The sequence below is a fragment of the Perognathus longimembris genome, chromosome 4, assembly GCF_023159225.1.
Source record: "Perognathus longimembris pacificus isolate PPM17 chromosome 4, ASM2315922v1, whole genome shotgun sequence".
NCBI lineage: Eukaryota > Metazoa > Chordata > Mammalia > Rodentia > Heteromyidae > Perognathus > Perognathus longimembris.
In genome coordinates, this window is record NC_063164.1 from 16589152 (window position 1) to 16603659 (window position 14508).

General features: G+C 39.2%; 1 non-coding gene across 1 annotated transcript; it reads left to right on the forward strand.

Annotated features, from left to right (window-relative positions):
• Positions 1-13889: 13889 nt before the first annotated feature.
• On the forward strand, positions 13890-13996 carry LOC125350986. The gene has a single exon (XR_007210885.1). It is a non-coding gene; the product is annotated as a U6 spliceosomal RNA (small nuclear RNA).
• The last annotated feature ends 512 nt before the right edge of the window (positions 13997-14508 follow it).

Genomic DNA, 14508 nt, shown 5'->3' on the forward strand with positions numbered 1-14508 from the left:
GATGATTGGAGCATTGAATCCCCCCAAGACCAGCTCTTGGGGTAGAGTCAATGTCAAAACACTGGGAAAAGTTTACTGAATCACACTTGATCTCAACTGGCCTGGGTAGTAAGTTAAAGATCTGTTATTCATGTAACTATTCATGAGCTCACCTTAGACTGGAATTAAAGCCTATCAATAATCCTTAGTGGGTAGAATACTAACAAACAAGTGAATAAAAAAAAAAACCTGCCTGTGTCCTTGGTAGACTAGTTTCTATTCTTGTCTATCCCCTACCCTCCCCCCAATACACACACTTACTTAGCTCTTTCCTGAGGGTGGCCTTTGATAAGACTTAGTAGATGATAGAAGAATTATGTATCCAATTCATCCTATAAGAGGAAAGATTGATTAGCCTAGGAATAGACCTAACATTTTAAAACTCCAGAGATGATTACTCTTGAGAAGAGGTATAAATAAGCTAACTATGGTGAAACAGAAGAAGGACCCCAAGTTCAAGGCTAGCCTGTGGTACATGTTACATATTGCAATCCTGTCTGGATCTAGACTAAAAGAGTAATCTATAGATGAGGAAAGAATCTATAGAGAGGAGAGAAAGAGAGAGAGAGAGGGAGAGAGAGAGAGACAGACAGACAGAAAGACAGAGAGACAGAGAGACAGAGAGACAGAGAATGATTATAATTATAGTGGAACTATTTGGAGGAGAAGAGGTGGGGAGAGAGAAGGAAAATAATGATAGTCAGTAAAGTTCAACACTCTAATTACAAGTCTGAATGGAATGATAGATAATAATAGCAGTGTCTTTCCAATAAAAGTCAACCATGTTAATGATGAAGTAGATAAAGCATTTCTTTTTGTGTGTGTGTGTGTTGTGTTTCTTTTTTGTTGTTGTTAGCTTTTTATTTATTTTTTTTCAAATTTTTATTATCAAACTAAAGCATTTCTGTTAAAAATCTGTAATGAAATTAAAGCACAAGCAAGCAAAAAGAAATGGGAGCTCAAAAAGAAATGGACCAAAGGAGTTCAGTAAAAGAAGGCACATTGGTAGATGTCTCCACCAGTGAGAAGTTATTGACTGATGGGCTAATTCTCCCAGCCGTTATGGGCTGTGGTCTTTGAGCAAGCCTCATAGACTGACCTGCATGCTGGTGAAGCTGGAAATTGGAGTTTCTATTTTCTTTGTATATTTTGACCTAAAAAAAAGTAAATCACAGAAAGCCACATGTTTCCTAATAATAAGAAGCTAAGGACAGTGCAATAACTCTGAAGAAAACTAAGAGCCAAAGCTTGTATTCAAGGCGTTGACTGGGTATTCACACTTTCACTACACTGTTGGATGGATTTGAATACATGGGTGAGTCAGGCTGGAGAATCAAGTACATAGCATGAAAAAATGCCTGTGAGATGATTGTTACATGTGAGTTTTGACTAAGCTGGATTATTCTGGCCTTTATGACTCTTACCCTTCTCTACCACCATTACAGTCTTTGGATATAGTGATATGCACTGAAATGTCAGTAAGAATTGGATTCTGGAAGTCTTTGTATATATGAATGCACTTGTGTATCTGCTTTAGGACTGGGGTTTTGCTTAGGAATCCATAGATACATGGGTCATCATTCCATTTCAATGAACTCTTTATGAACTTCAAATTTTACTTAAGAATTTCACTTTCAGGATCTAGTTTACTTATTTTTCTAGATGATATATATACTTAAAGTTTTGATATACATAAACAGTGAACAAAAAGCTGTCTCAAGATAGTTAAAATATCTGCCCCATCATGAGTATGTGCATATGTGTAGTAAGAACACTTTGTGTCCACTTTCTTGCAAATAGAATGTGTACATCATAGTGTTACTATTAACTACAGTCAGCTTGCTGTACATGAGAGTTCTGGAACCTTCCATTGGGTACCCTGGTGACCTGCTGACCACTATTCTACTCTCTGCTGCTATTAAATTTTATTTTTTTCATTCCAGGTCTATGTGAGATCAGGAGTATTTTTCTCCCCCCTCCCCCAGCTTTCACGTAACATGATGTCCTCAAGTTCATCTGGGTAGCAGAATATTTTTCTTTTTAAAGTAAAATAGTATTCCATTACATATGTAACATATGCTAAATGATGGCGAAGAGTTCTATCTCTGGAATGTATAAGAGCCAATACATTAAAGGGAAACATAAAGGGGACAATGAAAAAACTCAAGTACCATCTTTCCATTCTAAAGATAGGACCCATAGATGCACTGAAACAGGAATACATAGAGGGAAGGGTAGTACTAATAGGATATTGTTGGAAAGCAAGAGAAGAGAGACAGAGGCAGAGACAAAGGCAGATATGGAGAAGGGGAGGAAGGAGATATATGTGTTCATCAATAGAAAATATCATATGTATATATAATACAGTATATGTTTCCTCTAAACAGCATACATATACATATACATATATGTACACATATACATGACATTAAACTGACTTGATACCTTCATAGCCATCTAAATCTTCACATGGCAACCTTTTAAAAACTTGTTTCATCAACAATTTAAACTGAACCTAGGGACAATATCCTGGACTGACCCTAGGTGAGTCTGCATACAAAGGAAAATGCAAAGTATTTCCTTTGTGTTAAATAGAAAATTCTTAAGATCACAGATGCCAGGTTCAAGACAAAAAGAGAGAGAGAGAGAAAGAAATCCAACCAGGAAATGCAATTTTCACAAATTAACTCACCCTGATGACTCATCCGAGATGCATTAAGTTTTCACATTTAACAACCTCTTCATTGAAAATACTGAATACCTTCTGTCTCTTGCAGATGAGTTAATGTTAGTCTTAAAGCTTTAAAGTTCACATTTCCTAATTCTTTTGTTTGGAAATAAATAACCTTTCTGTTTCACTGGCATGGACTTGAGAATGTAATTTTTTTGCCCAAGTGGGAGGAATAAATGAAAATAAACACTCAAATGTGGCTCTCTGCTTGTGAAATATTCTATGGGTCACAGAAGGTTGGGTCTGTGTCTGAACGGCCTCTGCTGGATCCGTCCCTGGGATTCTTTTTAGGATTAAGTTACTCAACTCTTCAGCCAAATCTCAGTTCCTCACTAAGGCGGAGCTTAACATGCAAAGCTGAAGTGGGAAATACTTGTCCACCCAATCAGGATTCGGAGAAAGTGCCTCCAGAGAGCCAAACCAAAGCCTTGCCATGTCTTCCTACCCTCTTCTCCTCCCTTAACACTTTCTTAAAGTAGAAAAATATGTGGCCTTGCACATTTTGGTTGCCTTAAGGAAGAACAAAGGAGTTTCACCAATCATCTGTACAAATGTGGGAAGGTCATAAGGGATAGTAGAAGGGAGATGAGACTGCCCATGGTTTGGTGATCTCGGGGACCAGCCTACCCATGCCAAGTCAGGTCATGAATGTAGTAGAGCTAAGAACAGGATCTAACTTCAAGGTGTGACTCCAATCCTAACCAGTCACAATGTATGGTAACTGTGGGTGAGGAACCTCAGCCCTTGAGCTCCAGTGTCCCCTCCTTCAAGTGATGGGTTCATAGAGTGCATGGATGCAGACTGCGAGGACACAACAGAATGGATTTGGCTGCAACTGTTCATGTTATGCAGTGAGCTAGGTTGGCATCCCCAAGCCAGACCCTGAGATCATTTAGTATTTTGTGTTGTCCAGAGTTCTCTGAACTGAATGTCTTAACATTTCAGGTGTCTGGCAAACAGGTTCCAGTATATCTTTTCCAGTTTCTACTGCTGCTTCTCCCCTGTGGTGGATGGGAAGATTGCATTTCTGGCTGCTCTTCTGATTAGCATAGACCACTAAGTTGATATAAGTGCCGAGATTCACTTTGTGCTAAAGCATTGAGTTGCTGCTATGAAGCCATTCAGAGTTCTCTTTACTCTGCCATAGGGACCAACTATATGGTCAGCGATGACAATGCTTCACTGGACTTGCAGTGAGGATGACATGGGGTCTGTATCATCATGGCTTCCATACAAACTTCAAAGGATGTATATAGATAAGTGAGATTTAGTCCTTGTTGTTTTAAGCCACTGACACTTGGAAGGACTGGGTTGTTTTTGCAGCAAACTGTATTTATATTCAATGATGAATGTCAGAACTGACAAACCAGACTCCTTGCTCATCCCAACGGAAGTCCAAGAATAGCTCAAAATTCCACTTGGGGGTTCTTTTGATCCTCAACCTCCCAAATACTGGGAGTACAGACATATGTCACCAGGCCTGACCAGCCATACATTCTTTTAAGAATTATTCAAAAATCTTTCCATTTTCTCTCCCATCGATGTCACAGTTCAAAGCTAGCCTGTGCAGGAAAGTCGGGAGAATCTTATCTCCAGTTAACCACCAGAAAACCAGAAGTGGAGCTGTGGCTAAAATGGTAGAGTGGTAGAGCTCAGAGACAGCACCCAGGTCCCAAGTTCAAGCCCCACAACCAACTGAAAAAAGTCCTTCTCTAGTCTTCAGTACAGAAAATGGCTTTTCAAGGCCCTCTCAAAAGAGCCAGTGTAATTAATGACATAATTCATTCAAAGGAGAGGTCACTTGCAATAGGAACTTCACAGGAAACAGGGAAGCATAACCTCATTGTGTCTGCAAATTAGACACAATGTCTGGTCCTCAAGCTAGATAAGCTGGCACTGTGCCATTTAAGCCACTTGGCACTTGGCTCATCCCATTTTTGTGTTGATTTTTTTCAAGATAGGTCTCCCTATGCTATGACAGACTAGGATTACAATTCTTCTATTTGTTCTTTCCATTGTTGCTGAGATGACAGGCATATGCTATCTTTCCCAGCTATTGTTAAGATTCCATCTTAATTCACCTTTCCTTTCTCTTTTTATCTTTCTTCCTTTTTGTCTTCCTTTCTTTTTTCTCTTTTGTTCCCCCTTCCTTCCTTCCTTCCTTCCTTCCTTCCTTCCTTCCTTCCTTCCTTCCTTCCTTCCTTCCTTCCTTCCTTCCTTCCTTCCTTCCTTCCTTCCTTCCTTCCTGCCCTGGCTGGCCTTGAACTGTGACAGATTCATCCATCCCTGCCTCCCAAATTGGATTACAGGCTTGAGACTCAGCTGATTTGCCAATAAATTAGTTAAAACAAAGCAAGAAGAAATGAACATTTCTAGCTTTAATCTACTCTAACTTGAGCGTTTTGATATGCCTTTATAGAGCAGGAGTCAGCGACAAAATCCTGCACAGGGAAAGCAAAGACCTGTGCATGAACACTCCTAAGTGGCACTATGCTTCCGTAGAGTGGCATTTACCTTCTTCTGCCAACACTGGAGTCAGCCAGGGGAGATAGCAGTACAATAATGAGCTAACCTGTCATCCATCTGGCATGATTTTGAGGTGGGTTTGTAGATGGCACAAAAATGAGGACTATCATGGTAACTCCCAGTCTGTTGAGCTCTGTGAGTGCCCCTTTTAGTGGCTGGAGAAAATTGTTTGAGCCAGAGGAAACAAAGAAGTGGGTAAGAATTGGTCAGTGTTGATCGATTCTGGTTGGCCAATGAAAATGCTTTCCTTTCTGGTAAAATATTGCATGGGCAATGAGCGATGTGTAGGCATACCTACCACTCTCAATACATCCCTTGTCTAGCTCCATTCTCTCCCATGCTCCTTTGCAGAAAGCTCTCAACCCACAAATAACATAGTTCAGTAGGTTGCCTTATTGGATCACTGTCTGTAATGATGACATTCACCGCCAGAATAATTTTTCAGGAGCTCTGGATAAGCCTTTTTCTCCTAAGTAGTTGTCTAGGACTGGAAGGCTTTTACTGTGTTCTGTCTTTCTTTCCTGCTCCAGTCCTGCTTTGCCTGTTTAGGGGGTAGTATAGGAACTGTGAATGGGCTCATTAAACAACTTTATTACCAGATACAGATAGAATTCTATCTATCCACTACACTGTGACATCAAAATGACTGAGGGCTCAGAGCTAAATTGGGTGAGATGGTGGGCAGCAGTCTGCTATTCCCATAATTCTATCTGTGCCTGTAAATGGACACAGGGGAGGCTGGGCTGTTAAGTAGATGCACATGACTGGCTCGATAGACTGGTGGTTTTTCTCTTAAGCATGCAATTTATTTGTCTAACTCATAACTGGGTGGCATATGTTTAATGTAAACACAATAGTTTTTTAAAAGAACCAAATTTATTGAACATTTACTATAAGCCTGACGTGCTAAGCCTTTTGCATGTAGTAACTCGCAGGCTCATCACAACAAACCCTGTGATTGCCCCTGTGTTAGAGAAAAAGACGCTAGGAGAGGATGAGAAACTGGCTTCTTTCACATTGCTATTTTGAGCCTGTCTCTGAATTCACAGAGCCAAACGCTAATCCTGGGCTTTTCATTGCTGAGGTGTTTATTCACTCAGGTGTATGCTCTGTCTTGATTGGCTTCAAATACCCATAAAAATAATCTTTTTTATTTTCCATCTCATTTTGAGGTGGGAGGGTGTTCTCACACTTTGCTTTCTGAACTGCAGTGTTAGGCAAACAGGGCTAATCTTGGCCATCAAACTTGGCACCTACAGCTCTTGTTGGGCAGCTTGGAAAGGATTATACTGATTGAAGATGGAATAAGGCTAATGGATCATGCTGAGAAAAGAGGAAATTTGCCTGCAGTGAAAGACTAGACATGATTCTCATTAATGAAGCAAGAATCATGGAGGAACTTAAGCAAGACCTATCTCTTTCATTACTAGTCCTATCATTGGTGAGCACGAGCCAGCAGGCCCTTTGGCCTGAAGTAAATACCAGTAAACTTCCATCTCAACATTGTAGCTCAACCATTTCGTCTGTCATTTCCAAAGAACTTCTGAGGTTTCTGCCTTCTTCCCATCTTTGTGCTTGCGGTTGGTTTTAATCAGAGACAACGTGCTGATTCAGCTCCTTGGCTGAATTTATTCAGCTGGTGCAAAGATTCTGTGACAGGGTTGCATTTACAATTTTATCACTGCCTCTTGAACCTGAATAATTTATCATGTTCTTTCTAAGGCCCCCTCCCCCTTGCTGTTACCATCTTCCAGAAACAGACAAGTTCTTGCTGTAAGAATCAAACTTATTTGGGATGTGTCTGTTTTTTCTCACCAAATTCTGATACCCTCTTTTTTCCTGTCAAGACATAGTTTGGAAGATTTTTTTTTTTCATACTGATTAATACAGCTTAGATGTGTTAGAGATTTCTTTTGTAGGGCTTCATCTCAGAGATGTAAATTCTGCAACAAAAAAGAACTCATGATTAAATGAATATTTCTGCTCAAGAATTTACTATCTTTCACACATTCATTTTTTATCTTTTTTAGCTGAAAAGACCAAAAAATGACAGTAGGCTCCAGAGAGATGATCTTACACACCCTACATGTACGAGGAATTGTCCTACCCTGGGCAATTTCTCTGTTCAAATGTGGGAACAGCAATCCTGATGGAAGTAGCAAATTACGTTCACGGAGAGAAATCTTTTCCCAGCATGCCAGCAAGATGTTATTGCTTTTCTCCCTGTGCACTTGCTCAGGCATACGCAGATGTATCTGACCTGAATGAAATCAGTTCATCCTTTTGTCAGTGAAGACAAAGCTGGAATGAGCAAGGAACAAACACATGTCTATGCACGGACACAGTGTATGACATTCGGCATACACGAATGTCTCCTCACATTGGAGAAGGCGAAATATAATTGCTATCTAGTGTGCAGAAGTTAGACGCTGCATGTCTCTACACAACAAAGAAAAGCCTGGCACAAAATATCAATGGTGCTGGATGTAGGAAAGCCTGCTCTTTGTGAAAAAGAAATTCTTTGGAGCTTAGCGCTGGAGGCTCATGCCTGAAATCCTAGCTCTTTGGGAGGCTGAGATCGGGAAGATTCAGGCTAACCTGGGCAGAAAAAGTCTATGGAACTCCATTTCCATGGAGAAAAGCTGGGCATGGTAGCATACGCTTATGACCTCAGCAGTGAAGAAAAGCCTAAAATGGATGAATCATGTCTCAGGAATGTGCTAGGGCAGAAAACAAGACTCAATACTAAAAGTAACCAGCGAGGAACAGGATAGAAGTGTGGTAGGAGCACCTGCCTGGCAATTGTGAGACCCTGAGAGCAAACACCTGCATTGCAAAGTTTGTTTGTTTTAAGAGACAAAGAAAGGAAGGAAGGAAGAGAAGGAGAGAAAAAAGAAGGTCTTTTGGTATTTCAGTGCTTGTGAATTTTTTCATTTTTCTCTGCACTAGCCTTATTAATATATGCTTAAATTATAAATTAATGTTTATATTATAGGCTTCACAGGGAAAGCAGGGTGCAGGCAGAATATCCTATGTTTAAAATAATAATAAGTAATATAAAACATGAAAGGAGCTGACTTAAACTGTCTTGAGTCTCCAACTTACCAATTTTGTGATCCTGGGCAAATAGTTTTACCGTCTCAGACCTCAAGCACTGCTGGTCAGATTTGGAGCCCTTTCCCCTTTGAACTTCAAATATTTGTACAAGTGGCTTGCAATTTAACATGACCATTTAAGTAGACAATACTTCTTGATCAGAGTTACCCCTTCCAATCGTTCTCTCCCATCCTGTTTGTTTCCTCTAAGATGAAGATGCTAATATCAATTCTTGTAAGCATTACTTGAGATGATAGATGGAAAGGGCTTTCTGCATCCACCCATTCCTTGGTAAATGGTGCTAGTTTTTATTCTTTGAATAGTACTTTTGGTTTAGAGACAATTGAACATGGTGATTCCTCACTGGTTGACAGGCTTGGCTGATTTTACATGTCAATGTTCCTAGAGGGAGGAGTATCTAGGAGGCAGGGAAAGCATTATTTGGCGTATGATTGTGAGTGCATTTCCAGAGGAAGTGTAGCCACTGAGGCTAAGTGGATGAGGTGGCCAGACCTGCTTTCTCAGTGGCAGGCACCATCTGATTTTCCAGGGTCCAGAAAGTAAAAAAGCACAGGAACCTGCTCATGCCCTGCCTGGGACATCAGAAGCCCTTCCAGAGGACAGCAGTCCTTCTCTGGGTCTGACTTTCAGCCTCAAGCTCAGAGCTCTACTGTTGATCTATGTGGTTCTTAGGCCTTTAGAATTAGACCACACCATGGTCCTGCCATCTCAGGTTCTCCAGTAATAGACAGCTTGACATGGGATTTCTCTGCTGCCCTGATCACATGAAACAATGTCCTGACACAGCCCCTCTTGTGTATCCCTCTGCATAGCTATTGCATTTGCTTCCCTGGAGAACCCTGTTTCTCACTGATTGGTAGAGTGGGACTCCTAGATCATCTCTGGGTGCCAGTCACTGTCTAGACTTGCCATCATTACGTCTGGATCCAATAAAGAAAGGAAATCATTTGTAGAAAAGGAGGGATGTAGCCAGAACCTTTGGACCCTCTTTAAAGAGCTGTTGGGAATATGGGGGCTACAGAGGAGAAGTGCATTTCAGCAACACACTCAGTTCTTGTAGTCTAAGATTCCAGTAGTGGGAGATTTACATAGAAGCAGAGTCAATATAGTGGTGTTTTGGGAAACAAACCAACACACAAACAAAGCCATTTTCAATCAGCAGTATTCTCCTCCCTTGAACCTCTTGAACCACATTGCTGCTGTGACTAAGGCTGAATGACAGCTCCCTTGGGCTTCTGGGCAAACAGTCATGTGAACCATGCCTGATCGGTGAGGGTGAAGGACAGTGAGTAATCAATTTGTCCTTGGGCTTAACCTTACACAAGGATAATTATAGACAAATGAAGGGATAATTGTGTAGATAAATGAGATCTGGGGTAGATGCCACTTGTCTGGTAAGCATTGACTGATATGTATTATGTACTGAGGAGAAGATAATGGAGTGAACTCTGAAATTTTATTTTCTAAAGAGGATTATTATTGCTGCACATCCTAATGCACAAGGCAGACATGCCTTAGTTGATGTTTGGGATATGTAAAAACTGCCGGGGGGTGGAAATCCAAGCATTTATGATGCTTGGAAGAAAAGAAGATGCTAGACTTAGACCTCTGCGCCGAGCTTAATTATATTGTCCATGTTTCGTGCAAGAAGTTAGGTTTCATTTGGATGAAGAAACAAACAAAACGCCAACAAAGGCAATAAACAAAGACTGTAAAAGGGCTAGGAAGATTTGAAAAAGAACTAAATAGAACATAAAAATGAAAAATAAAATTGTCAAAATAAAATGTCTCATGTATTTTAGACTTCAATTAAGGGATTACTGTCAGACTGTAGCATGTGTGTAATGAATTGCCCAAAAGACAACACAAAGAGAGAGAAAGCAGGAGCCATGTTAAGGGAAATGGAGTCAGAATGAGAAGACTAACATCCCACAAAATTATTCATGAAGATGAACCAATCTTTGAAGAAATAATGACAAAGAGACTTTTAAGACCAGATTAATAGACAACATTTAAACACAAATGAAGTGCAATGCATACCAACAGAGACAAATTAAACAATATTTAGGTTGAGTTACAATATGTTAAACATCCAGTCCCTAAAGATAAAAATCAACCAGAGAAAAGGTACAATACAAATGTTAAAACTTACAAGTGTTGTAATCTCAGGTATTCCAGAAGCAGAGACAGGAGGATCAAACCCAGCTGGGACAAAGTTAATCCCCAAACCTACCTGACACATTCCAACAAAATAATGGAAATGTATATTTGAAAGTTAAGGGGTGCAGTCAAGGGGAAGCATGTAGACAAAGGAAGAGAGGAAGGGGCTGGGGGGGGGGGGTGACAATGAACACAATCATAAATTTAATGCATATCGTACAAAATTAAGAAAATTGAGCCAGACACCAGTGGCTCATACCTATAATCCTAGCTACTCAGGAGGCCGAGATCTGAGGACTGTGGTTCAAAGCCAGCCTGGGCAGGAAAGTCCATGAGACTCTTATCTCCAATTAGCACCAGAAAACCAGAGGTGGCACTGTGGCTCAAAGTGGTAGAGAGCTACCCTTGAGCTGAAGAGCTCAGGGAAAACACCCAGGCCCAGAGTTCAAGTCCCAGGACCAATAGGATCAGGAGTGATGGGAAAGAACTATGAAATAAATTAGCTCATCAGGATGCATTGTGTTCACAAACTCATTTGTACAACTACTCTTTGTACAACTACTTAAAGATAATTTAATTTAAAAAAATCTGAACAACTAACTAAAAATAAGGAGCTTAGGGGAGAACTCAGGTAGTAGAACCCTCATCCAGCAAGCCCGAGGCTTTGAATTTCATCTCCAGTGCTGCAAAGAGAAGAAAGCTAAAAAGTGGAAAAGTAAGAGTTTCAGAAGACTTCCTCCAGCAACATTGGAAACTAATACTCATAGCAGTAAGGGTTTCAGAGATCTAAAAAAAGAAGGACAATTGTTGATCCAAAATACTGTCCTAAGCAATACTACCTTGGCAGAACCAGGACTGAATAGGGCAATTTGATACAGCATAAAGGGAATTCACCATGACCTAGTTTATAAAGACATATACTTCAGGAAGTGGGGAAATATTTTGTAGAAGGAATATCTAAAATAACCAAAAGGAATAGTCAACAAAGACATTGACAAGCATGAAGAGGAATTTAAACAGTTGGTTGACAGCCACCCTTGCATATTGGTCATCTGGTGTGGAGTGTAATTTAAATGTCTGGATAGTCCAGACATGGATACTGGTGAAAACTCCCCAGGTAAATCTAAAATGTGGACCTAGGCAAAAGCCATCAAGATGGACAAATATGTGTATGGAGATTCATATATACCTAAATGTATATGTGTAATTATGCATACATATATGTATCTGTATAATGGTGATAATTGTAAAGTTAAAAAAGGTAAATTTAAAAATAGTAGACATCAAACTAGGAGGTGGATATGAAAGATAAAGTATACAAAGATCATTGCTTTGTTTACAAGATTTAAAGTGTAAACAAATGATTAAAGCTAATTAAGCATGATTCTCAGTGAACTTTTAGTAACTGAAAAATAGTGAGCCTACAACCCAAATCAATACCCCCATCACACATACACATGAATAAATCCCAAATAGGAGAAGAAATAAATACAGCAATAAAACTTGACAAAACAGAAAATTAAATTGGTTTAAATTAAAATTGATTAAATAGAACAACAAATCACCATTTCTCCTTTATTAATATTTTCAAAGAACTGACTCTTGCCATGATGGTTTGAAAAAGAAAAGACACAGATAAAAATGTTAGAAATAAAAAGGGAGCAACACATCTCCAAACATATCCCAAATACCAAATAATAATAATCAAAGAACAATGTGAAAAATGGAATCTTAGGGATTTCTATAAAAACCCTTTCAAAAAATCAATCCATACTTAACAAACCATCTCATTAAGTAAACAAAGGTCCAAATTATTTTACAGGAGAGTTTTACAAGAAACTATCTAAAAAATTTATTTATTTCTTTATTGTCAAAATGATGTACAGAGGGTCCTTTGTTAGATGTCTGGAATAGTGTAAATTCTCTCTTGGACTCTGTCAACATCTGTTCCTCCCCCATACCCCAAGAGTGAGGGTATGATCCAAGGATGTAATCATCATACACTTGCATTAAAGAGCCTTTAAAAAAAAAATGATGTACAGAGGGGTTACAGTTTCATACGTAAGGCAGTGCATACATTTCCTATCCAACTTGTTACCTCCTCCCTCATTTTCCCCCCACCTTGCCCCCTCCCCATTCCCCTCCATGAGTTGTACAGTTGGTTTACAGTATGTAGTTTTATATTTATTGCTGTAGAAGAAAGGCATTTTTGTTGTTGTTGTTGTTGTTATCTTTAAGTAGTTGTACAAAGGAGGAACCATTCAGCAAAGCAGGTTATGAAAACAATGCATCCTGATTAGTGTTCCCCTTTGAATATTCTCACCTACCCCCTCCTGACCCACCTCTTCCCTTACTTTTCTTAATTTTGCAGTCTATACATTCATTGCATGCTTGGCTTCATTCTCCCTCTCACAATCGTCTTCATTTCATTCATACATTCTTCTTCCTTGGCCCTCTCCACCTCTTGCAAGTACCTGTCTCTTGGTGCTTATTTTGTTGGACTTGGACTTTGCCTTTCTAAGGAATTACATTATTTTACTTCATCCTCGATTCTACCATATTTCAGTTAATATATTTGTCACTACTTACATACCACCCAATTTACTATATGTTATGGGCTAATACCAGCTTCCACATATGAGGGAAAACATGCAACCTTTGTCTCTTTGGTCCTGATGTACATCACTTAAGAGAATTTTTTTCTATTTCTTTACAAATGGCACAAGGAATTTATAATAATTGGCAATGAGTGTGGAGTACATCTAAACAACCAGCAGATATCAATGGTAAATGTAGATAGACACACACTCATGTATACTGACTGAATGTAAGTCCTAAGCTTTCAAAGCTTTCAAGAAAATAATTGCTCCAATAATAGGAAGAGATTGTTTACAAATTATGAAAGTGGAAAATTCTCAATTTACCCATGAGTACAATTTAATCTCAATTTCAAAATCGGGAAAAAGAAGGAAAAAAAGGTAATTACCAATCTCACTCACAAAACCTAGATATAAAATTAATCCCGAGAAACACAGGTTGCATAGTTTCCCTGTTTTGTGGTAGGTAGAATGTGCCTCTAAATCTACAAGTAAACATACTGGGTGGTAAGCAAGGGATTACAAATTAATTACCTGAAGTGTAATAGACTCTATTGAGAGCACAAATAGTATAGTCATTTTAAAAAGACTAAGTCAAAGCCCAACAAGATAAGTACCAGAAAATGGGTATTTTCAATAGGGGAGGGTCGAACTGAAGGGAGAGGGGTAGAAGAATAAAAGGGAAAAGGTTGAGAGAATGCAGGCAAGAATTCATTGTAGTGCTCACTTCAGCAGCACATATACTAAAATTGGAATGATACAGAGAAGATTAGCATGGTCCCTGAGCAAGGATGACATGCAAATTTGTGAAGCGTTCCATATTTTTTATACCTAAAGAACCCCATAGACTCTACTCCCAAGCTACTAGAGCTGATCCAAAACTTTGGCAAAGTTCCAGGATATAAAATAAACCCTCAAAAATCAATGGCCGTTCTATATGCTAATGACCCAAACGCTGAGGCTGAAATCAGGAAAGCAACTCCTTTTGCAATAGCCTCAAAAAGCATAAAACCTAGGAATAACCTTAACCAAAGAAGTGAAAGACCTCTATGATGAGAACTTTAAAAACATGAAAAACCTAACATGCTCCTGGATTGGGAGGATTAATATAATCAAAATGGCAATATTGCCAAAGGCTATCTACAAATTCAATACAATACCCATTAATATCCCAACACCATTTTTTAATGAAATAGAGGAAGCAATCCAGAAATTCATATGGAACAATAAAAGACCCAGAATACCAAAAACAATCCTAAGCAGAAAGAACAGTGCTGGAGGAATTACAATACCAAACTTCAAGCTGTATTATAAAGCTATAGTAATAAAAACAGCTTG